The sequence below is a fragment of the Telopea speciosissima genome, chromosome 11 (genome assembly GCF_018873765.1).
Source record: "Telopea speciosissima isolate NSW1024214 ecotype Mountain lineage chromosome 11, Tspe_v1, whole genome shotgun sequence".
NCBI lineage: Eukaryota > Viridiplantae > Streptophyta > Magnoliopsida > Proteales > Proteaceae > Telopea > Telopea speciosissima.
In genome coordinates this window covers 35,753,868-35,780,076 of record NC_057926.1, presented here as the reverse complement: position 1 = coordinate 35,780,076, position 26,209 = coordinate 35,753,868, and the positions used below count along the sequence as shown (strand labels likewise).

General features: G+C 38.6%; 1 long non-coding RNA gene and 2 pseudogenes across 1 annotated transcript; 2 read left to right on the top strand and 1 right to left on the bottom strand.

Moving 5' to 3' along the window:
* Window positions 1–39: 39 nt before the first annotated feature.
* LOC122644557 lies at window positions 40–794 on the top strand (annotated as a pseudogene).
* Window positions 795–3,550: 2,756 nt separating this feature from the next.
* LOC122645026 lies at window positions 3,551–25,700 on the bottom strand (annotated as a pseudogene).
* Window positions 16,729–16,974, top strand: LOC122644558. Its single transcript, XR_006330412.1, has 2 exons — window positions 16,729–16,819; window positions 16,926–16,974. It is a non-coding gene; the product is annotated as an uncharacterized LOC122644558 (long non-coding RNA).
* Window positions 25,701–26,209: the final 509 nt, after the last annotated feature.

Here is a 26,209-nt window from a genome sequence, read left to right as displayed (position 1 = left end):
CTATTTTTATATCTTAATTAATAGGTATAACGTATACATTTTGGTTTCTTTTTTTAATATTTGGGTCGTGTCTTTGTTGTATTTAAAGTCTAGTCAAATCCCTCTACTTGGTTTATTATAAAATTTCTGCTGTAAATATACCATGCCTTCCTCTTCTGGAACTTCTTCGGGGTCAACTCTGCTTCCAAAATCTGGTTCAGAAGAAGACCTTCAGGTTGTAATGGATCAAAGGAAAAAGAAGAGAATGCTATCAAACCATGAATCAGCGAGAAGATCAAGGATGTGGAAACAGAAGCATTTGGATGAACTGATGGTCCAAATGGCTCAGCTCAGGAAGGAGAATAACCAGATCCTTACAAGTATGAACTTCACCACTCAGCACTACTTGGCCATTGAAGCTGAGAATTTACTTTTGAGAGCTTAGATGGGGGAGTTGAACAACAGATTGCAGTCCCTTAATGAGATCATCCAGTACATAAATGAGGGCAATAACAGTTTTGAAACTAAGGAAACTCTAGTCGATGCTGATAGCTTTCATGAACCCATGGAATTCACTCTATCTAAATCAGCAACCTATCATGGCTTCTGCAGACATGTCTCAATACTGAAACTCCTTCCATATCCCATGGCTCTCTGAGAAGCTTGAGACTGCAATAATGGTTTGTTTGTGTTGTCAGTGGTGTTTGTTTAGGTTCTCAATGAGTGTAGAGCTACAAGGGGGTTTCTTTTTTTTAACTCTCTCTGTCACTCTGTGACACTCTTTGTAAGTTCTACCTATCTTTCATCTTTTAGGGACTAAGGGCCTAATAATAGGGGTAGAAGTCACCAAGCTTTCCTTGCAAAATGCAAGACAATCAAAAGAGCTGCAGGCTGCTCAAGAAATGGCATATTCTAGAGGTGCTAGAGTGCCAAAAGGTAATGGTGCTAGCCGCAAGTATTCTGATAGCAAGACTAATGGCATTTAGCCTGGGAGAAAGGGTCATTTCTCTAGTAGGTCTAGTGAAGTTTCTGGAGCAGTATATGATGATGTGGAGTTCTGGAGTCTTGATCCAGATGATATTAAAATGGAGTCGCAGGCAAGAAAACAAAGAGAGGCTACTCTTGAGGCTGCTTTAGTTTCACCAACTATATAGTAGGATTTTACATTGTTGAGGTTTTAATGGTTTCACTCTGAAACTCTAACAAGAGTTTCTAACCCCAAAAAAGGAAGAAGAAAAGAAAACAAAAAAAAAAAGACATCCACAGCAGGTAGTAATTAGAGCTAGGTAATTTCTAATAATGATCATAATTCAGAACTGAAAAAGATATCAAAAATATAACATCCTAAACACACTTAGAAACAAATAGAACAAAGATGAAAGTAAAACCTATTCTATTTTCTTTTTCCCCACCTTTGTTTGATCAAAACAAATCCAAATTAGCTCACATTCTACTGTTTTTACTTTTCACCATCGCATCACCAATATAAACACATGTTCATACATATGTAAACTACATACGCAAATCCATAGATAAACACAGAATGAAACGAAGCAGAAACAGAGAGCGAGAGAGAAAGGGAGTTTAAGATAAAAAAAAAATTAAAATAAGGGAACTTAACTATAGAAACCCTAAACAAAATAAGAGTTGATCAACAGGTATGTAAGAACTAATCCTTTCTGACAAATCAAAGCATGTAAGTAAAAAGAAGAGGAGAAGGGTTGAATAGGATCGAACCTTGTGGGACTTGCGAGAATTGGTATGACTGATGAGAATCTCTGAAATCACCAGTCCAACTAGCAACAATCGCTGATTCACCATTGCTCTGTTGCTTGAAAGAGATATGAGAGTGGTTTGATGGTTGAGAGAGGAAAAAGAGCCCTGCTTCTTGAGTTTGAAAAGCTTTTTGAGAAAACTTTGAGAGAGATATGGAAAGAGCGGGGGAACGAAAAGGCTTTTGAGAGAGAGATGGAAAGTGCGGGGAAGTGAAAACAATTATGGGTTTTTTTGTTTTGGAAATCTATTATTTTCTACGGCGTTTATTTATAAATGCCGTTGTATTGCGACATACGACAGCATTTCTTTGAAAACGCCGTTAATAAAAATATTAAATTATCATTAAATGGTAAGCTATAGTGGCACTTGTTAAAAAAAACGCCGAGGAAACTAATTTGTTTAACGGCGATTGTGTACAAACGCCGTTATATATTCATATATGACGACGTTTGTTCCTATAAGTCGTTATACTTTTATATATGACGGCATTTTTAATAAAATACCGATATATCTTCATATATGACGACATTTATAAAAAATGCCGCAATAGCTCAACCAAAAGTGCCGCCGTTACACCAATTTCTTGCAGTGGCCTAAAGTGTAGAACATGTCAGACTCTTCCACATTATATTGAGTCAAGTCTATAGAAGGACTTCAACTGCAGCAGTTCCCTGATAAAAGAGGGAAATTAATAAAGAAAAGGAAACTGCTAAAAGGGACAATCTTGTATTATGATAAGAGATTAACTCTGGATAATTATACTTACATTGACGTTTATTAATGCATTAATGACATTGTCGTTATCCCTCAATCTTCTATGACCTCCATGCTTCCCAGGAGACTGTTTGCGAACAATTTCCATTCTCAAGTCTCGAATGAGATCATGCATATGTAAGAAGTTGAATTCATCAATTGTTACCAAAGACCTCTCTTTGAGAAGTTCAATTTCAACTGGTGGGCAGTTGGTGATGGGGAGAAAATTCTGTTTTGACATGACAGGTGGTTTGGAGACTCTTCCATTGGTGATGGGGAGAAAATTCGGTTTGGAGACTCTTCCATTGGTGGTGATGGGGAGAAAATTCGGTTTTGACATGACAAGTGATTTGTCAGAACAGGGTCTCAACAATCCCGTTTCATGAGCTTTATAATCATTCTCTCTGAATTATTATGCAATCTAGGAAAACATCCAATAATATAACTCTGCAACCCATTTCCTCACAAATTAAAGAAAGAAAGATAACAAAAAAAACACAACCAAAATAAGAAGAAATGACTCACTTTTAAAGTCAAACCACTCCGGAAACTCCTTCCAATCAAATTCGATGTTACTTACAGGTGACATTATGATTAAAAATCTCCTGTCCATGGAAACAATCAAATCATTTTATTTATAGAAATAAATTTTTCTTTGCTTGAGGATTCGGTATCGGATTGATTGGATCAGTCAATTCGTATTAGTATTGGTGGAGTTCAATTTCCAATCGATCCCGTATCGATGAATCGGTGATAAAAATTTTTACAAAAAAACATGATTGATACGATCGATTTGAATCAATATCGGATCGATATCTACAGAGACCAATACCAATACCAATACCAATACCAAACTTGAGTGTAACAAGGTTTTTAAAAACCCGAATCAGAATCCAGTCAGTCTCAACGGGAATAGATCAAAAATCCATTGAAATCAACTTGATTCTGCTCTAATCCCAGTATGGATGTGGATCGGCATAGGTCGATTTAGATCCAATTGGCCAATTCAATTCCAATTTGAGAGAGAGAAAGAGACACGAACCTAAATGATCATCTTCTTGACAAAACTATCCGTCTTTACTAATATGTAACTTGCAGACTTCAAACCATTTAGCAATACGCAACCTGCAGACTTCAAACCCACTAAGCCCTCACTTTCAGTAAGCTTTTCACACTTTCCAAGAGCTAGCAATCTTAGGTGTTTCAAGTTTGACAAATTTGGTAGCGTTTTCAACTCGCTGTAACCAGATGCACGAAGAGTACACAAACTTGATGGAAGCATTGGGATTGATTTGAGTCTCCGACAATTAGACACGGTCAGAGTTTGGAGTTGTGAAAGCCGGCCAATGCTAGATGGAAGGCTCTCAAAGTAGTTCCCAGATAGATCCAATGACTTCAAAGAGTATAACATCCAAAAATCATGAGGTAGTTCTTCTATGGCCGTGTAACTCACATTAAGGATTGTTAAACATTTCAAGTTCCCAATTCCCTTTGGCAATTTTTGAAATTTTGTGCGACAAGAAATATCAAGTGTTTCAAGCGATGCCAATTTACTAATACCGCTCGGAAGATTCCTGAGATTGTCACAGTAATTTAGATTCAAGTTAACAAGTTTAGTAAGACAGCCGATACTTTCATGGACTGCAACCAAACTTCCACAACTACTGAGAATCAGTTTCTCAAGATTCGGGAGCCCTGAGAAGTGCGGTGTACGGGTTAAGTATCGAGAACCACTGAGATCGAGTTCCTTCAAATTTGGGAGATGCTAGAAGAAAGGGGAAAATTAGTTTTCACAAATTACATATCATAAAAATTGAAACAATATATTGGAAAACTCAAAATAATTATGGCATACCTTAGTTCCCTTCCAAACTTCTTTGAGGTTGCTCTCTGGCATGTGAAGTATAACAAGCTTCCCCAAATGAAAATAATTTGGTATAAATTCGAAGGGGAATCCCTTCCAACTAACCCAAAGTAACTTTCTAAAACAAAAATTCCCCTCCTCAAAACTATTTTCCCAGAATGTTGCGCTATGCATTTCAGCTGGAAAACATTGAACATCAAGTAATCTTAGATTAGGCATTTTAAAAAATCCTAAAGTGTTCAACATGCCGGACTCTTTCACATTATATCGAGTCAAGTCTAATCGAAGGACTTCAACTGTAGCAGTTCCCTGATAAAAGAGAGAAATTAATAAGAAAAGGAAAATGCTAAATAAAAGGAAAATATTGTATTGTAGATTAACTCGTGATACTAATTATACTTACATTGAAGTTTATGAATACATCAATGGCATCGGCGTTATTCCACAATCTACTACGGCCTCCACACTTCCTAGGAGACTGTTTACGAACAATTTCTCTCCCCATGTCTCGAATGAGATCATGCATACTTAAGCAATTGAGTTCATCAATTGTTACCAAAGACATCTCTTTGAGAATTTCAATTCCAGCTTCTCCACCCAGATCACAAGCATCTAAAATTGTAATTACATAAGTTTTTTTCCATCCAATGAAAAAGCATGATATATCAAGGAATATGGTCCGGTCATCCTCATGTAATGCATTATAACTTATTTCAAGTATATCAAAAATCTGGTTATTGGGTATCCTTCTTAAATTCTTCAATTCCCTTTCCCATAGAACTTTATTTCTGTTGTATAGAAGAGAACCCAAAACCACAAGAGCTAATGGAAGCCCCCCAGCATAGCGTATTACCTCATTTGAGAGCTGCAGATAGTCTTCTGATGGATGATTTTGACGAAAGGCATGGAGACTGAAAAGTTGAAGGGATTCATTTTGATTCATTGTCTCCACTCTATATTTATGTTTTTCATCCACATCCAGGCTATCTAGCAAATGTTCATTTCTAGTTGTTAGGATGATTCGACTTCCCGGACCAAAACAGTTATGCCTTCCAATCAATTTATAGAATTGATTCGTTTTTTCCACATCGTCAAGAACAATAAGAAGTCATTTACATGATAGACGTCCTTTGATAATATTGATTCCTTTGTCCTCATTGTAAATTGTTCTCTCTTCTTCTCTCATAAAGACACCAGAGAGAAGTTGTTCTTGTAAGAAAGCTAAACCCTTTTGTTTTGAGCCCTCTCTAACATTAGCAAGAAAAACACTACCTTCAAAATTTCTAAACATGACGTTAAAAACGGCCTTCGCTATAGTTGTCTTACCTATTCCACCAAGTCCATATATCCCAATGATGCGACCAACATCCGATTCACCATCATTTAGCAAACAAACTATGTGGTTGATGTGGGACTCTAACCCAATTGGATGTTGTGCAACTTCCAAGCATTTGGGCTTCACTATTCTCAACACTTCTTCACCGATTTCTTTTATAAGCTCCGCCTCATGCCTGACCATTTAAGATAGACAACCAAAGACCCCAAAAAAATAAAAAATAAAAAATAAAAAATAAAAATAAAAATAAAAATTTAATTAACAAATCAAGAATGTTTAGTTAAGGTTTTCCAATATGAGGACTCAACAACTAATATTCTATCAAAATAAGAAAGTACTAAACACTAGACCTGGCTCCTGTGCATCCCGCCAGCCGGGCTGCATGTGCAGTGCCAGACTCAAGGCGCTACACAAGATCTTTTCAATCCAGATCGTCCACGGCCTGCCTGCCCGTAGCGGCCAGAGCAGCGCCCTGATAAGGCGCGGTGCAATGACCGCCTTACCTTGTTCAGTGCCTTGCCCGAATAGAGGTAAGGCACTAATCGCTACGAGCAGCAGGCCGTAGAGGATCAGGGTCTGGATCTTTTTCGCTAAACACTACAAGAACTGAAAGGATTTGATTAATAAGACCACCACTTACCCATTTGCAATCTTTTCTTGATCCCACCCTGACAAATCCGCAGCTTCTTTGAGAGCAGCCCTCCATGTCTCCACCTTCGCCATCTCATTCTTGAAACTCTCTTGGTGTTCCTTAAATGCCTTCTCATAAGTGTTGCGCTGATGCCTGACAACCGATGGTTCCACCTTGAAGAAAACAGGCAGAACCTTTTCTAATCGCCCATCTTTCTTGCATTCGATGATCTTCACCAGCTCATCAAGGCACCAGCTGGAAGAAGCATAATTCTCAGAGAAGACGATAATTGCAATCCTAGAACCTTCTATTGCTTCCATCAATTCTAAAGATATATTCTCTCCTCTATCTAGCTCTTTGTCGTCTCTAAAGGTGTGAATCCCATCCCGATTCAACCAGTTAAAGAGGTAATCGATGAAGTGGGTGCGAGTGTCCTTACCGCAAAAACTCAAAAAGACATCATACTTCCACTGACGGGAGTAAGAAAGAGAAGAAGAAGAAGCAGCAGCTCCGTAGGTCATCTCGGCAGCCATGGACAAATTAAGCACAAGATCAGATGAATGATTTGATTTTCTATTACCGACGAAGAGAACGAGAGAGAGAGAGAGCAAAACAATTGTAGGCTGATACGAGAGCTCCACTTCGGGACTTTTAAATAATGAGAATTATGATGGCTTTGTAGGCTGACTGGTAGACATGAAATCATTATTTTACTTTCTATTTTTTGACTTCTTTGGAGAACCTGTTTGTTTATTGAGTCAAGGTTCGTAATCTCGGAATCGACTGGATCAAATCGCATGGCTCGGGATCGGGCAAACTCCAGCAAATATAACACTTTTATCCCTATTTTCTGATTTGTTTCTCATAGGAGAATAATTCTCAATTCCCTCACTCAGATAAGGTGCTCGGGCAGAGGTAAGGTGGTCCTTATTCGTGACCCTGTGTCTACACAACACAGGTAGGACAGGCAGCTATGCCATAAAGGATCCAAATTCAATAATTCTTCATATATTCCGGGAAAGTAGCTGAGAGAAAGATTATTCTCATGCAGTCAATCGTCAACTCTCCCTAATTCCCTTTAAGAAAGGCACAAAAGAAAAATTAGGAAGACTGACCCTATGAATAATGGTAGGTTAGGGTAGGGTGTGGAAGAGAAAAAAATTATATCCTTGAAAGATACGCAAAACGTGTTGCACGCATGAAAAGGCTATAAGGGTTCCAATAATCTGAATCAGAGGACTGCTCTAGCCTCTACTTGACCAACGAATATGCGTGGAATCCACACGTATATCAATGATTAAAACGGTAATGGATCAGTCAACTAGAAGAAGTGGCCTTTACGTAACTTAATAAACGATGGGCACATGTTTTCTGTGAGCGCATCTGGGCGCAGGTTGCACCAAAATACATGGGGGCACAAAGAAAAAATTTGCGTCATTGACGGGGGACAAAGACAGAATTTGCTTCATTACCCGCTGCAATCGTCCTTCTATTGCAGCCCATCTGAAACTGTCATCACACCTACCTCTGTTCCCGTTGTCTGCGACCTACCACAATTACAACTACACCGTTGGCCAACCGTCTCCTACAACTCCGTCCGTTGTTTCCTGCAAACTGCCCTCCAAGACGCTATGATATTCCGATTCTACTGCTTGTCGTCTTAGTTTCGCCGCTGCCTGCAATTCATCCTGAATCACCTGCGCCTGCAGATCTTTGTTCACCGACCGCACCTTCAGCACCAAATAGTCCATCAGAGCTAACATTTCCATCGCAATCAAATTAAAGAGCTCAAGTGGGCAATCAAATTTAATACTCATCTACAAAGATTACTTGCATTTAGAAATTAAATATTCCTACAAACTCGAGAGAATCCCTTCAGTGGCCCCAATAATAAATGTCATTTCCAACTAATCCTGTCGTTTTTCAACTGCTTTGTTAACTGGGTATTTGATATAAAACCTCATCAGACGTCATCACACCCGAAAGGGGAGAAATTAAGTAATATGGAATTCATAATGGAAGAAGAAGAGAGTGAGTTGTTAGTCATGCAAACGATTAGTGCTTCTGTTCTGCTCATGGTATTGAAAGCAGCTATAGATCTTCATGCTTAGGAGATAATAGCATAAGCTGGTCTCCCGCATGCCTCTCCCCTTTTCACATTGCATTTCGGCTACCCACTCAAATGCATCCCATCGCCTCGATTGTATGCTGTTGATGAAGGAAGAATAAACAAAGATTTCCAAATGTTAGATTTAAACATCACATTTAATACAATCTCGTGTATTTCGATTTAGTGCAGACAAGGATGGGATGGGGATATTAACGGGGTTTATGACTTTTTCAATTCTTTGTGAGAGGGGACATAACCGTGCATGCATACACGGCTGCGTGTGAAAACTTTCCCCTATTATTAATATTTATTATTAATTTTGAATAGTGAATACATGCATCAATTTAAAATCTAGTCCATCGAGAATGTGGAAGACCTTTGAACTTTTCATAGGAAAGTGCATTAATGTAGGGGTGCAAGTTTGGCCCTGTCGACCTGAACCCGCCCTAACCCTGAACAGCGCTTGGGCAGGGCTTGGGCTGAGATACCTGACCCTAAGGACGGGTTAAGACTGGAAATTGCTAGCACTAAGTTTAGGGTCGGGTCGGGTTAGGGTTAGGGTTGAGGCCTTGGGCCAAGCCCGGCCCGGCCAAACCCGATCTTGTTTTAAATTGTACTATAATATATATGTTGATATACTATATATATTATAAACTTTAAATGCCACACATATTTTGTTATGTAACATACTATATATGAAGATAATAAGTGATAATATATTTTATTATAATGTTATTTTATGTAAAATTGATAATTTTCTCCCTGACCTTGCCCAACTCAGTCCAGTCCATGCATCTCTACGTTCCCTCACTCCCTAATTAAAGACCAATCAGGGTCAGCCTGGCCCGACCCTGAGAAGGGTCAAGGTTGGATTTTCAAGGCCCTGAGTCAAGGTTGGGTCGAGCCTGGACCCCGCTAAGGAGAGTCAGGGTTGGGCTGGGGTTTTGAAAACCCGGCCCAACCCGACCCTGTTGTAGCCCTACATTAATGTATGCATGTACCTAGAGGATTATTACTAATATTTATTAGGGAAAATTTCACGGACACGTCCTAAGTATATCAAATATCACGGACACCCCAAACATAGTCAAAATATCAATCTTCCCCCTGATGTTTAGCACAGTTAGCATCCCAAAGTTGAAATGTCCATTCTAACCCCAATAGTTTTTTTAAATAAGGGTAAATGACACCTATGGTACCTAACGTTTTGACAAATTATAAGTTAGATACCTTTTACCAAAAAAAAAAGTTAGATACCTGACGTTTCATATATTGCGTTTGGAATACCTAAACTGGATAATAATTAATCGATTACCTAATTTTGTTCTTCAATTTCAATTTTACCTCTGTATAATTATTTTATTATCTTAAACTAAAATTTTAATGGACCCACATCACAAACCCTCAACCCCTCTTCTTCTTTTAATTTCCTCTTTAACTGGTTGGACCAGGATGGGATTCGCACCTTTAGAGACGAGAAATAGCTAAACAGAGGAGAAAATATCTCTTCAAAACTGATGCAAGCTGTTTGCACCCAAATTTTACAAACTGGGACTCGATTATTCGTACTCTGAGGCCGTGCATTGCACGCTACCATCAAAGAGTTCCCCTTTTGATTTTGAATGACAAAGTAGAAAGGTGGGACCCGCCATGACTATAGATGGTGGGAGGTTACAAACCCCAGATAGCCACGTGGCTGAAACTTGAGAGGGGCGGCTGAGATAAAAGTGCATAGGTAGTTGGTTATTGGAAAGGGACCCACCACACTAGGAAGCAATCTAAAAAGTAGGAGATGCAATAGAGGGAATTACTTCACGAAGGGATCATGTACAAAATCAGGGACACGTGTTGCTAGAATAAGGGGATTGTAGATACATGGGTGCGGCAGTTATGACAACTACCAAATAGGAGCCTTTATGGGATCCATCTATAATGGAAGAAGTCTCCATTGAAGAAAGGACACCACAATCAACAACACAATACTCTATAACAGAGTTTTTATCTTTCAAGATGTAGATCTCTCATCTTGTCTTATAATTTTCGCTGGAGTTGGCTTCCAGCCACTGATCCCTCATTGGCTTGTGTTTCAAGGGGCATTTATGTAGGTCTTGCTTGGAGAATAACTCCAGTACCCATGTCTTTTGGCTTGTGTTTCAGAAGACAACCATCATCATCAAGTTGCAAACTTCATCAGTTCATGGCTGGCAGAGTTGTGGAAGCTTCATCAAAACTATTTTTGGGAGATGCTTGGAGGATAACTCTAGCAATCTTGTCTTTTGGCCCGTGTTTCAGAAGATGATTATTAACATCAAGTTGCAAGCTCCATCAATCCATGGCCGGCAGAGTTGTGAATCTTCATCAAATCCGTTTCTGTGAGATTATGCGATTTGGTTGTAGAGTAGTTGTACTGTAAACGTCAAGTTGTAAATCTCATCAATGCCGGATTTCGTAAGTTGTAATGACTCCAGCGGATACAGACTGCAAGTAAGCAATTTGATCTTCAATCTTCTTCCTTTGCTTTGTCCATCGCGATCTTCTTTCACCCAAAAGACCTTAGAGCTACTCAGGCACGGAAGGATCCCCTTCTCGTCCTGGTTAGAAGTCAGAACAGGCTATTTCTGGCCTCTTAGAACAGGCCATTTCGTCAGTCAATACAGGCCGTTTCATCTTGGAATAGGTTGTTTAGTCATTTAGAACATGTCGTTTCGTCCTGGTCGGAAGTTAGAACAGGCAGTTTCGTCATGGTTGGAAGTTAGAACAGGCCGGTTCGTCAATTAGGATAGGCCATTTTGTCTTTGTTGGAAGCTAAGACAGGCTGTATTAGCCTCGTTTGAACCTACGCAAAGGTTTTGGCATGTCCGCGCTACTTCCACCGCGTGCATGTGCCCCTGTGTGTGAGTGTTGCGATTTTTCTCTCCAACAGAAGCAATAGAAGGTTCTAGGATTTCCATTATTTTCTTCTCTAAGAATTATGTTTTTTCCACCTGGTGCCTTGATGAGCTGGTGAAGATCCTCGATTGCCATAAAACAAAACAAACAAAGATGATTCTTCTTGTTTCCTAAAAGGTGGATCCATCCGATGTTAGAAAACAGAGTAACACTTATGCAGAGGCATTTAACAAACACGAAGAACATTTTAAGGATGAGATCTACAAGGTGGAGAATTAGAGGTCTGCTCTCACAGAAGCTGCGAATTTGTTAGGGTGGGATCAAGGAAATGTTGCAAATAGGTAAGTGGATCTTATTAATCAAATCTTTATAGTGGCAGCCTTCTTGATTTGATAAGTTTTATTGTGTGTTTTTTTTTTTTTTTCGTTGTTTGTGTCAAATGGTCAGGCATGAGGCGGAACTTATAAAGGAAATCGGTGAAGAAGTGTTGACAATAGTGAAGTCCAAATGCTTGGAAGTTGGAGAGCATCCAATTGGGTTAGAGTCCCACATTAACCACATAGTTTGTTTGCTAAATGATGGCGAAACGGATGTTGGTCGCATCATAGGGATATATGGCCTCGATGGAATAGGTAAGACAACTATAACAAAGGCCGTTTTTAATGTCATGTTTAGAAATTTTGAAGGTAGCATCTTTCTTGCTAATGTTAGAGACGGCCGGCTCAAAACAAAAGGGTTTAGCTTTTTTACAAGAACAGCCTCTGGTGTCTTGAAGTTACAATGAGGATGAAGGAATCAATATTATCAATGGATGTCTATCCTGTAAAAGAGTTCTTATTGTTCTTGAAGATGTGGAAGAACCTTGCTTCCATCAGTTCTGAAGATATATTCTCTCCTCTGTTTAGCTCTTTGTCATCTCTAAAGGTGTGAATCCCATCCCGATGCAACCAGTTAAAGAGGTAATCGATGAAGTGGGTGCGAGTGTCCTTACTGCAAAAACTCAAAAAGACATCATACTTCCACGGACGGAAGGAAGAAAAAAAAGAAAAAGAAGCAGCTCCGTAGGTCATCTCGGCAGCCATGGACAAATTAAGCACAAGATCAGATGAATGATATGATTTTCTATTATCGAGAGAGAGAGAGAGAGAATTGCAGGCTGATAGGAGAGCTCCACTTCGGGACTTCTAAATAATGAGAATTGTGATGCCTCCTCATTCCCAAGTGGATGATTACTCTTAAAAAATTATAGAAAAACCTTATAATTCAATCCCAAGTGAAAATGCGTGGCTTTGTAGGCTGAGTGGTAGACATGAAATCATTATTTTAAATTCTATTTTTTGACTTCTTCGTGGAGAACCTGTTTGTTTATTGAGTCAAGGTTCTTAATCTCGGTATGGCCTGGATCGAATCGCATGGATCGGGATCGGGCAAACTCCAGCAAATATAACACTTTTACCCCTATTTTCTGGTTTGTTTCTCATAGGAGAATAATTCTCAATTTCCTCACTCAGATAAAGCGCTCAGACAGAGGTAAGGTGGTCTTTATTTGCGGCCCTGTGTCTACACAACACAGGTAGGACGGGTAGCTGTGCCGTAAAGGATCCAAATCCAATAATTCTTCATATCTTCCGGGAAAGGGAAAGTAGCTGAACAAAAGATTATTCTCATCTAGTCAATCGTCAACTCTCCCTAAATCTCTTTAAGAAAGGCACAAAAGAAAAATTAGGAAGACCTACCCTATGAATAATGGTAAGGTAGGGAAGAGAAAAAAAATTTATATCTTTGAAAGATACTCATAACATGTTGCACGCATGAAAAGGCTAACGATTCCAATAATCTGAATCAGAGGACTGCTCTAGCCTCTGCTTGACCGACGAATATGCGTGGAATCCACACGTATATCAATGATTAAAGCCGTAATGGATCAGTCAACTGGAAGAAGTGGCCTTTACGTAACTTAACAAACGATGGGCACATCTGGGCGCAGGGTGCACCCAAATACATGGGGGGGACAAAGACAAAATTTGCGTCATTGACGGGGGACAAAGACAGAATTTGCTTCATTACCCGCAGCAATCGTCCTTCTGTTGGAGCCCATCTGAAACTGTCATCACACCTACCTCTGTTCCCGTTGTCTGCGACCTCCCACAATTACAACCACACCGTTGGCCAACCGTCTCCTACAACTCCGTCCGTTGTTTCCAGCAAACTGCCCTTCAAGATGCTATGATATTCCGATTCTACTGCTTGTCGTCTTAGTTTCGCTGCTGCCTGCAATTCATCCTGAATCACCTGCGCCTGCAGATCTTTGTTCACCGACTCCACCTTCACCGCCAAGTAGTCTATCAGACCTAACATTTCCATCGCAATCAAATTAAAGAGCTCAAATGGGCAATCAAATTTAATACTCCTCTATAAAGATTACTTGCATTTAGGAATTAAATATTAGAGAAAGAGGTGGGCAAACTCCAGAGAATCCCATCAGTGACCCCAATAATAAATCTCATTTCCAACTAATCCTGTCGTTTTTCAATTGCTTTGTTAACTGGGTATTTGATATAAAACCTCATCAGACGTCATCACACCAGAAAGGGGAGACATTAAGTAATATGGATTTCACAATGGAAGAAGAAGAGAGTCAGTTGTTAGCCTATATGGTTAGTGCTTCTGTTCTGCTCATGGTATTGAAAGCAGCTATAGATCTTCATGTCTAGCAGATAATAGCCGAAGCTGGTCTCCCGCATGCCTCTCCCCTTTTCACAATGCATTTCGGCTACCCACTCAAATGCATCCCATCGCCTCGATTGTATGCTGTTGATGAAGGAAGAATAAACAAAGATTTCCAAATGTTAGATTTAAACATCATATTTAGTACAATCTCGTGTATTTCGATTTAGTGCAGACAAGGATGCGATGGGGATATTAAGGGGGTTTATGACTTTTTCAATTCTTTGTGAGTGGGGACACAATCGTGCATGCATACACGAACCGTGTGTGAAAACTTTCCCCTATTATTAATATTTATTATTAATTTTGAATAGTGAATACATGCATCAGTTTATCTGGTCCATCTAGAATTTGGAAGACCTTTGAACTTTTCATAGGAAAGTGCATTAATGTAAAGGTGCAAGTTTGGCCCTATAGACCCGAACCTGCCCTGAGGCCGAACAGGGCTTGGGCTGAGATGCCTGACCCTGAGGGCAGGTCAAGGTTGGAAATTGCTTGCCCTGAGTTAGGGTTGGGTTGGGTTAGGGTTGAGGCCTTGGGCTGAGCCCGGCCCGGCCAGCCCAACCCGACCCTGTTTTAAATTATACTATAATATATATGTTGATATACTATATATATTATAAACTTTAAATGCCACACATATTTTGTTATGTAATATACTATATATGAAGATAATAAGTGATAATATATTTTATTATAATGTTATTTTATGTAAAATTGATAATTTTCTTTCTGACCCTGCCCAACTCAGTCCAGTCCATGCATCTCTACGTTCCCTCACTCCCTGATTAAGACTAATCAGGATCAGCCTAGCCCGAACCTGAGAAGGGTCAGGGTTGGATTTTCCAGACCCTGAGTCAGGGTCGGGTCGGGCCTAGGCCCAACTAAAGAGAGTCAGGGTTGGGCTGGGGTTTTGAAAAGCCCGGCCCAACCCGACCCTGTTGCAGCCCTACATTAATGTATGCATGTACCTAGAGGATTATTACTAATATTTATTAGGGAAAGTTTCAAGGACACCTCCTGTAAGTATATCAAATATCACGAACACCTCAAACTTAGTCAAAATATCAATCTTCCCCCTGATGTTTAGCACAGTTAGCATCCCAAAGTTGAAATGTCCATTTTAACCCCAAAAGTTTTTTTAAATAAGGGTAAATGACACCTACGGTACCTAACGTTTTGACAAATTACAAGTTAGATACCTAACGTTTCATATATTGCTTTTGGAATACCTAAACTGGATAATAATTAATCGATTACCTAATTTTGTTCTTCAATTTCAATTTTACCCCTGTATAATTATTTTATTATCTTAACTTAAAATTTTAATGGACCCACATCACAAACCTACAAACCCCTCTTCTTCTTTTAATTTCCTCTTTAACTGGTTGGACCAGGACGGGATTCACACCTTTAGAGACGACAAATAGCTAAACAGAGGACAATATATCTCTTCAAAACTAATGGAAGCTGTTTGCACCCAAATTTCACAAATTGGGATTTGGTTATTCATACTCTAAGGCCATGCATTGCACACTGCCATCAAAGAGTTCCCCTTTTGATTTTGAATGACAAAGTGGAAAGGTGGGACCCGCCATGACTATAGATTGTGGGAGGTTACAAACCCCACATGGCCACGTGGCTGAAACATGAGAGGGGCGGCTGAGATAAAAGTGCATAGGTAATTGGTTATTGGAAAGGGGTGCACCGCACTAGGAAGCAATCTAAAAAGTAGGAGATGCAATAGCGGGAATTACTTCAAGAAGGGGTCATGTACAAAATCAAGGACACGTGGCACTAGAATAAGGGGATTGTAGATATATGGGTGCGGCAGTTATGGTAACTACCAAATAGGAGCCTTTATGGGATCCATCTATAAAGGGAGAAGTCTCCTTTGAAGAAAGGACACCGCAATCAACAACACAACACTCTACAACAGAGTTTTTATCTTTCAAGATGTAGATCTCTCATCTTGTCTTGTAATTTTCGTTGGAGTTGGCTTCCAGCCACCGATGCCTCATTGGCTTGTGTTTCAAGGGGCATTCATGTAAGTCTTGCTTGGAGAATAACTCCAGTACCCATGTCTTTTGGCTCGTGTTTCAGAAGACAATCATCATCATCAAGTTGCAAACTTCATCAGTCCGTGGCTGGCAGAGTTGTGGAAGCTTCATCAAAACCATTTTTGGGAGATGCTTGTAGGATAACTCAAGCAAACTTGTCTTTTGGCCCGTGTTTCAGAAGACGACCATTAACATCAAGTTGCAAGCTCCATCAATCCAGGGCCAGCAGAGTTATGAAGCTTCATCAAATCCGTTTCTGTGAGGTTATGCGATTTGGTCATAGAGTAGTTGTACTGTAAACGTCAAGTTGTAAATCTCATCAATGTCGGATTTCGTAAGTTATAATGACTCCAACGGATACAGACTGCAAGTAAGCAATTTGATCTTCAATCTTCTTCCTTTGCTTTGTCCATCGCGATTTTCTTTTATCCAAAAGACCTTAGAGCTACTCAGGCACTGAAGGATCCCCTTCTCGTCCTGGTTAGAAGTCAGAACAGGCTATTTCTGGCCTCTTAGAATAGGCTGTTTTGCCAGTCAAAACAGGCCATTTCAGCCTAGCTTGAAGTCAGAGCAGGCCATTTAAGAAATACGAAGAACGTTTCAAAGATGAGATCAAGAAGGTGGAGAATTAGAGGTCTGCTCTCACAGAAGCTGCGAATTTGTCAGGGTGGGATCAAGGAAATGTTGCAATTGGGTAAGTGGATCTTATTAATCAAATCTTTATAGTGGCAGCCTTCTTGATTTGGTAATTAAAGTTTTATTGTGCTTTTTTTTTTTTGTTGTTTGTGTCAAATGGTCAGGCATGAGGCGGAACTTATAAAGGAAATCGGTGAAGAAGTGTTGACAATAGTGATGTCCAAATGCTTGGAAGTTGGAGAGCATCCAATTGGGTTAGAGTCCCACATTAACCGCATAGTTTGTTGCTAAATGATGGCGAATCGAATGTTGGTCGCATCATAGGGATATATGGCCTCGATGGAATAGGTAAGACAACTATAGCAAAGGCTGTTTTTAATGTCATGTTTAGAAATTTTGAAGGTAGCATCTTTCTTGCTAATGTTAGAGACAGCCGGCTCAAAACAAAAGGGTTTAGCTTTCTTACAAGAACAACCTCTCTCTGGTGTCTAGAAGAGAGAACATTCTACAATGAGGACGAAGGAATCAATATTATCAATGGATGTCTATCCTGTAAAAGAGTTCTTATTGTTCTTGAAGATGTGGAAGAAACGTATCAATTCTAAAAATTGGTTGGAGGGCATAACTGTTTTGGTCCGGGAAGTCGAATTGTCCTAACAACTAGAAATGAACATTAGCTAGATAGCCTGGATGTGGACAAAAAACATAAATATAGAGTCGAGACTATGAATCAAAATGAATCCCTTCAACTCTTCAGTCTCCATGCTTTTCGTCAAAATCATCCATTAGAAGACTATCTACAACACTCAAATGAGGTAATACATTATGCAGGGTGCTTTCCATTAGCTCTTGTGGTTTTGGGTTCTCTTCTATACAAATGAATTAAAGTAATGTGGGAAAGCGAATTGAAGAATTTAAGAAAGATACCCAATGACCAGATTTTTTATTTACTTGAAATAGGTTATAATGCATTACATGAGGATGACCGGACCATATTCCTTGATATATCATGCTTTTTCATTGGATGCGACAAAAAATATGTAATTACACTGTTTAGATGCTTGTGAGCTGGGAGGAGAAGTTCAATTCCAGCTTCTTTAATAATCCACTAGAAATGGAAACTATCCTAGGTGATATTGGTTAAGATAGAAAGTTACATTATATCACATGTGACGATAATAGATTAGCAAATGGTTAAGGTATATCACATGTGTTCATAACAAATTAGGAATCGGTTAAGATAGGAAACTACAATGCAATCCTCAAGACCCTGTAGAAGACTGATATGGTAGATTTGATATGTAATCCTTCTGCACGGCCAACTCATGCTTGGGAGAAAAGATATTATCTTGGATATTCTCTTGGTTGATATGGTTACAGAGGTGAGTGTGTTCAGTTGTATTCGGAAGTGTCTGTGTTAAAAACTCACAAAGAATAGAGAGAAAGATGGCTGGTGGAGAGATTAACCTTCGCCGGAGGGTGGCTGGGCCAGCGAATGTTCGCCAAAGATGGGTTGGTCTTCTGCAACCTTTGCGAAGTTGGAGATGGAGCTTCACAAGGGCAAAACCCTAAATCGATTGAGGGATTTCTAGTTTGGGGTAGAAGATAAATAAGGGTAAAAGGGTAAAATGGTACTTAAAATAAGTCAATTAAGTAAAAGGATAAAATGGTTTAAAATAAGTCACTTAAGTAAAAGGGTAAAACTATCTTTTTATTTTCAAAACTAACAATTCACTAAAACCGTGAGTAAGGGTGTCAAAACCTAGCCCGAACCGTTAAGACTAATCGGAAAAAACCCGAACCGAAATGAACCGATCCTTATTGGATTGGTTTTGGAATTGGGTATTGCAAGACCAGCTGAAGATCGAACTGCACTGGACCGATCGATAACAAACCCAACAGAATGAAACCGATAAAAATATCATTGAGTATAAGGTTATGAATAGATGGATTGCTTATCCAATGATTTCAATATTAGTGAGCAATTTTCTGGTTGTAAGGGGAATTGTTACAAATAAATGAGTATGAGAATATGAAAAAAAAAATTGTTTTGTAACCATGCTTCTTCCATTGATCTCCTTGTTTACCATACAAAATTAGTTGGTTATCAAAAAATGATTTGATAGTAGGGTTCTTTTTGTGATTTCAATATTAATTTTCTTCTCAGTGACTATTCATTGATCTAAATTTTAATTATCTTCCCCTTACAATTAATGATAAATAACTATATGATTTGTAACAGTGATTTCGCTACAAACTCTATTTATCCATTGATTTGAATATTAATTATCTTCTATGCTTTCCCATATAATTTATTCTTCTTTGTTTGGATTACAACATGAACATATCTAATCAATTTTCTTATTTTTGGCTGTATACTTGTTTTATTTACCTGGGAAGGTGAATTGAAGTGTTTTTATCGAATCTTTCTTTACTATAAATTATGAATTTAAGATTTCATTGTGGCTCAAACCCGAAAACAAACTGATGTAAACCGTTATTAACCCGATATTCATTCCTAAACTTGGAAAAAAACTAAATATCTACTCCTAAGCATGCAGAGAAATAATCAAATATCATTCCATAAACATACAAATTAATTAATAAAAATATATATGAACCAAATACTTGAAACGAAAAATTTATCTCCTCCATTCCCAAGGAGATCGACAAATAAATCTAAACCCCTATAATTAATAATTCCCCATGTATGGATCCAATTAATACATTAATAGTCAGTCATACCTTCTTGAACCTCTTCTCTTATAATTCTTTCCTCAGAAAACATGAGAGAAGTGAGATTGGAAAGCTCCTATGTTTCAATATTATAAATTCAGAAAATTAAATTGGTAACTTATGTGAATGTTGATTCATTATATTTCTGAATAGAATATTGGACTATTCAAATTAAGGAGCTAATTAATGTGAAGATGTTTAGCTAAGCGGGTTTACTAAATCATTAATGGACCTTGAGTTCCTGGAGAGAAGGTATGTCTAAAGGGAAAATTATCACCTCAATTTGCCTGCACATCAATTTCCTCAATTCCTCTAATAGAGGGAGGTGGACCCCACCCGGGTAGTGTGTTCGGGCAGGAGCTAGGGTGGTCATTTCTGTCCCCCTATTAGATGAAATTGAGGAGCAGACAAATTGATGGGATAAAGATCCTGTCTAAAGCCGAACAAATTCAATACAAACAACGAAAGCTAGAAGGTTTTGATTACTTATTGTAAAATATTTTAAACTAAAATGTATTATTTTATTGAGTTTCTAACCCTTGATACCCTATTATTATTTAACCATTATCATGTCTTTTGTCGTTTCTCACTGTTTTGGGTCCAATATTGCGAAGGAAAACCAGAATCGATTTCTGTTAGTTTTATAGGCTCCGTTTTAAGATTTTCTCAAAAATTTATTGATTATATGAATTAGTTCACATTGCCACTATTCAGGTTTGTCAAATTAGTGTAATTACCACAATGCCCTTATGTTACAAATTTAAGTATTTTAGGGTTCGAGCAAGCATTATCTTCATATGGTTCATATCTTATACTTGAACCTATATCATACAATAAATTCTCAGCTGTTCCAAAGATTAATTTTTGAAGATTCGTTTTATATCCCTTTTCTTGTTTTATTTCCGTCGACTACTAGGTTAGACCAATTATACACCTATTGCTAATGGAAAAATATTAATATATATAAAAAAATGTGAGCATTACACCACGTGTTGGTATTATATTTCCACGGGAAGTACCATAAATTAGAATACCATACGCTAGAGATAGACCATGGTGAGACATGCCATAACCATCTTGACCAAATGCAAACTGAATCTCAATTTCAATAGCATAGGATCGTTGAAGACCAAGAAGAATTGGCTTTGAGTAAGTTTCTTCGGACAAGGTTTGTAAATGTTGATGGTTCTTTGAAGTCTGGTTATAAATCTTTTTCGATTTGGTTGGGCATCAAGAAGTTATGGGATTTTGTTAAATCCAATGAGCAGTGGGCAGTTGATGATGGGGAGAAAATTCTATTTTCATATTCAGCAGTAATTGATTTCCAAACACAATTCGGTATCTTCACCACCAAAATATTCCATGTCCTACTGTCAGTATAAATTTGTTTGTGGTGGGTCCAGTCCATACAAGATTTCTGGTTTTTTGTTTTTGTTTGATGATAAAACGAAAAAATATTCACAGCAGCAAACTTAGATTACACTGGCTACATCATAGCCTAAACAGGCGTTGCGAGCCAAATTCTTGGTCACTGTGTGAGCCACGTGGATTATATTAATCCCACAGTTTCCTTATTACCTGAGACAATGTCATGAAAAAGACACCCAATGACGCTACTTTGATGTTCTCCTTAGGACCATGGATGATGCGGTGCAGCGGGAAGCGATTGGGAAAGCTGTTGGGGATATTTGGATTGACATGAGGGGCTCAGGAAAAACCATTGGATGTTACACCTTTGTTATGTGACTCATTGCCCAAGCGACGTGTCGTATTTGTGATTAACGCAGTCATGAGTACATTACATACCAAGGATTAACACTGCTCATCATGAGGGATCGAGAGTGTTAGATCGGGTGTAAGCGGATCGTTTGGGGGTATTTCGAGACTTTTGAGAGTAATGTACTATGTTGGCTAGATGGAAATTTGATATAGTATTCCTACCTTATATCATCTCGATAGGTCGCACGCCCCATTACCTGTATGGAGGATAACGTGGAATGAGAGAAACTTGAATGCATAATATATGCGCCCTGTGTAGGCGAGTGGGAGATGTAAATCAGTGATAGGCCTGAGGCCTAGCGGGTCCGCCCACATGGGGTAGGCCGGCTGAGCCAATAACGAGAGAGAGAGAGAGAGGGACAATCACTTAAGTGACCGATCCCTCCTCTGATTGGCCAATCCCAGGGTTTAGCCTATATATAGATATAAGGCATAAACCCTAGGTGTGCATTAATTAATTAGATCTCTCCCTTCTTCAAGTTCTGTGTTATCCTAGGGTTTCCATTCAGTTGCATAGGGTTTTGTGGTGTGGACTTCTCTGTGGAGAAGCCTGTAGAGATCACGTTGTGCTCGTAACTGCAAGCCACCTTCGATCATCCCTTCCACTGCGATTCCATTCGGTCTAGATAATCCCTAAACCTTTGTGCATATGGAATTGAATGTATGTTTTCCTAACAGTTACCAAAGACCTCTCTTTGAGAAGTTCAATTCCAACTTGTGGGCAATTGGTGATGGGTAGAAAATTCTGTTTTGGCATGACAGGTGGTTTGGACACTCTTCCATTGCAGATTTGTCGCCTTTTCATCCTTATTCCTTTTTTTCAAGATCGTTAGAACAGGGTCTCAACAATCCCGTTTCGTGAGCTTTACAATCATTGTCTCGGATTTATTTTTCAATCTAGGAAAACATCCAATAACATAACTCAATCTAAGAAAGCATCCAATAATATAACTCATGCAACCCATTTTCTCACAAAGTAACTAAAGAAAGATATATAACCAAAAAAACACAACCAAAAGAATAAGAAACACATAGAAAATGTATTTATTATCAAAGAAAATGAATATTTGATGAGGCAATCCAGGCAACAAATCAACCCTTGAATCGCCCTGTTACGACGTTGATGAGTAAATGAGTCACTTTTAAAGTCAAACCAGTCCGGAAACTCCTTCCAATCAAATTCGATGTTACTTACAGGTGACGTTACGATTTCCAAAGGCTTTAAATATGTCCTGTCCATGGAACCAATCAAATCATGTTATTTATAGAAATAACTTTTTCTTTGCTTGGTTGACGAATTGGTATCGGACTGGTTGGATCAGTCGACTCGTATTAGTATTGGTGGAGATCGATACTGATTTCTAATCGATCCCATATCAATGAATCGGTGATAAATTTTTTAAAAAAAAACAAGATCAATGCAGTCGATCCGAATCGGTATCGAATCAATATCGACAAAGACCAATACCAATATCAATACTAATACCTGTCCACTTTACTAACATGCAACCTGCAGACTTCAAACCCTTTAAGCCCTCAATTTCAGTAAGCTTTTCACACTTTCCAAGAGCTAGCAATCTTAGGTGTTTCAAGTTTGACAGATTTGGTAACCTATTCAACTCGTTCCAAACAGATACACAAAGAGCACACAAACTTGATGGAAACATTGAGATTGATTTGAGTCTCCGACAATTAGACACGATCAGAGTTTGGAGTTGTGAAAGCTGGTCAATGCTAGATGGAAGGCTCTCAAAGTAGTTCCCAGATAGATCCAATGACTTCAAAGAGTATAACATCCAAAAATCATGAGGTAGTTCTTCTATGGCCATGTAATGCACATCAAGCATTGTTAAACTTTTCAAGTTCCCGATTCCCTCTGGCAATTTTACAAATTTTGAGCGACTAGAAATATCAAGTGTTTCAAGCGATGCCAATTTACTAATACCGCTCGAAAGATTCCTGAGATCTCTACAGTTACTTAGATTCAAGGTAACAAGTTTTGTAAGACAACCGATACTTTCATGGACTTCAACCAAACTTCCACAACTACTGAGAATTAGTTTCTCAAGATTCGGGAGCCCTGAGAAGTGCGGTGTACGGGTTAAGTAGGGAGAACCACTAAGATCAAGTTCCTTCAACTTTGGGAGATGCTAGAAGAAAGGGGAAAATTAGTTTTCACAAATTACATATCATAAAAATTGAAACAAATATTGGAAAACTCAAAACAATTATGGCATACCTTAGTTCCCTTCCAAACTTCTTTGAGGTTGCTCTCTGGCATGTGAAGAATAACAAGCTTCCCCAAATAAAAATAATTTGGTATAAATTTGAAGGGGAATCCCTTCCAACTAACCCAAAGTAACTTTCTAAAACAAAAATTCCCCTCCTGAAAAGAATGTTCCCAGTCTGAATCAATGGAAAATGTTGCACTATGTATTTCTGGAAAACATTGAACATCAAATAATCTTAGATTAGGCATTTTAAAAAATTCTAAAGTGTTCAACATGCCGGACTCTTTCACATCATATCGAGTCAAGTCTGATCGAAGGACTTCAACTGCATCAGTTCCCTGATAAAAGAGAGAAATTAATAAGAAAAGGAAATGCCGAATAAAAGGACAATATTGTATTGTAGATTAGCTCATGATACGAATTATACTTACATTGAAGTTTATCAATACATCAATGGCATCGGCGTTATCCCACAATCTACTACGACCTCCACACTTCCTAGGAGATTGTTTGCGAACAATTTCTTTTCCCATGTCTCGAATGAGATCATGCATATGTAACAAATTGAATTTATCAAATGTTACCAAAGACATCTCTTTGAGAGTTTCAATTCCAGCTTCTCCACCCAGATCACAAGCATCTAAAATTGTAATCACATCATTTGTGTTCCATCCAATGAAATAGCATGATATATCAAGGAATATGGTCCGGTCATCCTCACGTAATGCGTTATAACTTATTTCAAGTATATAAAAAATCTGATTATTGGGTATCTTTCTTAAATTCTTCAATTCCCTTTCCCACATAACTTTATTTCTGTTGCATAGAAGAGAACCCAAAACCACAAGAGCTAATGGAAGGCCCCCTGCATAATGTATTACCTCATTTGAGAGTTGGGAATAATCTTCTGATGGATGATTTTGACGAAAGGCATGGAGACTGAAAAGTTGAAGGGATTTATTTTGATTCATTGTCTCGACTCTATATTTATGTTTTTCATCCACATCCAGACTATCAAGCAAATGTTCATTTCTAGTTGTTAGGATGATTCAACTTCTCGGACCAAAACAATTATGCCCTCCAACCAATTTATAGAATTGATTCGTTTCTTCCACATCGTCAAGAACAATAAGAACTCTTTTACATGATAGACGTCCTTTGATAATATTGATTCCTTCATCTTCATTGTAAATTGTTCTCTCTTCTTTTCTCTTCAAGACACCAGAGAGAAGTTGTTCTTGTAAGAAAGCTAAACCCTTTTGTTTTGAGCCCTCTCTAACATTAGCAAGAATGACACTGCCTTCAAAATTTCTAAACATGATGTTAAAAACGGCCTTCGCTATAGTTGTCTTACCTATTCCACCAAGTCCATATATCCCAATGATGTGACCAACATCCTATTTGCCATCATTTAACAAACAAACTATGCGGTTAATGTGGGATTCTAACCCAATTGGATGCTCTGCAACTTCCAAGCATTTGGGCTTAACTATTGTCAACACTTCTTCACCGATTTCTTTTATAAGCTCCGCCTCATGCCTGACCATTTGATACAAACAATCAAAGACCAAAAAAAAAAAAAAATAGAAAAAAACTTTAATTACCAAATCAAGAATTCTGCCCATTTAAGGATTTGATTAATAACATCACCACTTACCCATTTGCAATCTTTTCTTGATCCCAACCTGACAAATCCGCAGCTTCTTTGAGAGCAACCCTCCACCTGTTCACCTTCTCCATCTCATTCTTGAAACTCTCTTTGTGTTCCTTAAATACCTTCTCATAAGTGTTGCACTGATGCCTGACATCCGATGGTTCCACCTTGAAGAAAACAGGGAGAACCTTTTCTAATCGCCCATCTTTCTTGCATTCGATGATCTTCACCAGCTCATAAAGGCACCAGGTGGAAGAAGCATAATTCTTAGAGAAGACGGTAATTGCAATCCTAGAACCTTCTATTGCTTCCATCAGTTCTGAAGATATATCCTCTCCTCTGGTCAGCCCTTTGTCGTCCCTAAAGGTGTGAATCCCATCCCGATCCAACCAATTAAAGAGGTAATCGATGAAGTGGGTGCGAGTGTCCTGACCGCAAAAACTCAAAAAGACATCATACTTCCACTGACAGGAGGAAGAAGAAAAAGAAGAAGCAGAAGAAGCAGAAGAAGCAGCTCCATAGGTCATCTCGGCAGCCATGGACAAATTAAGCACAAGGTCAGATGAATGATATAATTTTCTATTACCGACGGAGAGATAGAGAGAGCAAAAGAATAAGCAAAGCTATCGGAGAGGGTAAAAGGGAGATCGATAGGAGAGATCCACTTCGGGAATTCTGAATAATGAGAATTGTGATGCCTCCTCATTCCCAAGTGGATGTTTATATTTGAGTTAAAATAAAACCGCAAGCGTACGGGTCAATCGTAGCTACGGGTCGAACACGAGGAGATATACGCCACTTTATTTAACTAATCTTAAAAGTAATGCAAAGTGAACCAAATTACTTAAATTACTAAATTAATGGTAATTAAAGTAACGTATCCTAACTCACAAGCATCTAACAAATTACGCATCTACGGGATTAAATTGGCGTCCTAACACATGAACATCTAACCTATCAAACTAACGCAAATTGGGAGTAATTAAAAATAAAATCCTATACTAACAAGTTGGAAGTAATAAAAATGCAGTCACACATCCACATCCAC